Source organism: Etheostoma spectabile, chromosome 18 (assembly GCF_008692095.1).
Source record: "Etheostoma spectabile isolate EspeVRDwgs_2016 chromosome 18, UIUC_Espe_1.0, whole genome shotgun sequence".
NCBI lineage: Eukaryota > Metazoa > Chordata > Actinopteri > Perciformes > Percidae > Etheostoma > Etheostoma spectabile.
Window position 1 is genome coordinate 18,187,681 of NC_045750.1, and position 436 is coordinate 18,188,116.

The following is a 436-nucleotide window of genomic DNA, read 5'->3' on the forward strand; positions in this document are numbered from 1 at the left end:
TTTTTACGATAGGACGACAAGAAATCCCAGAGTTAGGTTCTTAGAAAAGCTTTTCACTTCTCATTAGCTGTACCAGTCGGTGATCCAGTAGAAATGCGAGTTGTATAGGCTTTATTGTTTATTGTTGGTTTTCATGACCGTAATACAAAATGTAAGTATGTATAGGCAGGGTGTTTTTAACTGTGATTATTGTACAAAATGAAATCTTGATCTCGAGAAGCACACAACGTTTGCAGCTTCTTCTTTTTTCCCCACCCACTCAGATTTGTAAGATAACACGCAACACACACAACAAGTCACCCCGGAAAGACCTTCTTAAGCAATTTTGAACTCTAAACCAAGCTGTGATAAGTGGAATGGTTAACTGTTTATATACTGTGGTATGTTTTTTTTTTTTTATTACAGCAGGCAATGCTTTTTGTTTCAGTGGTCTTTG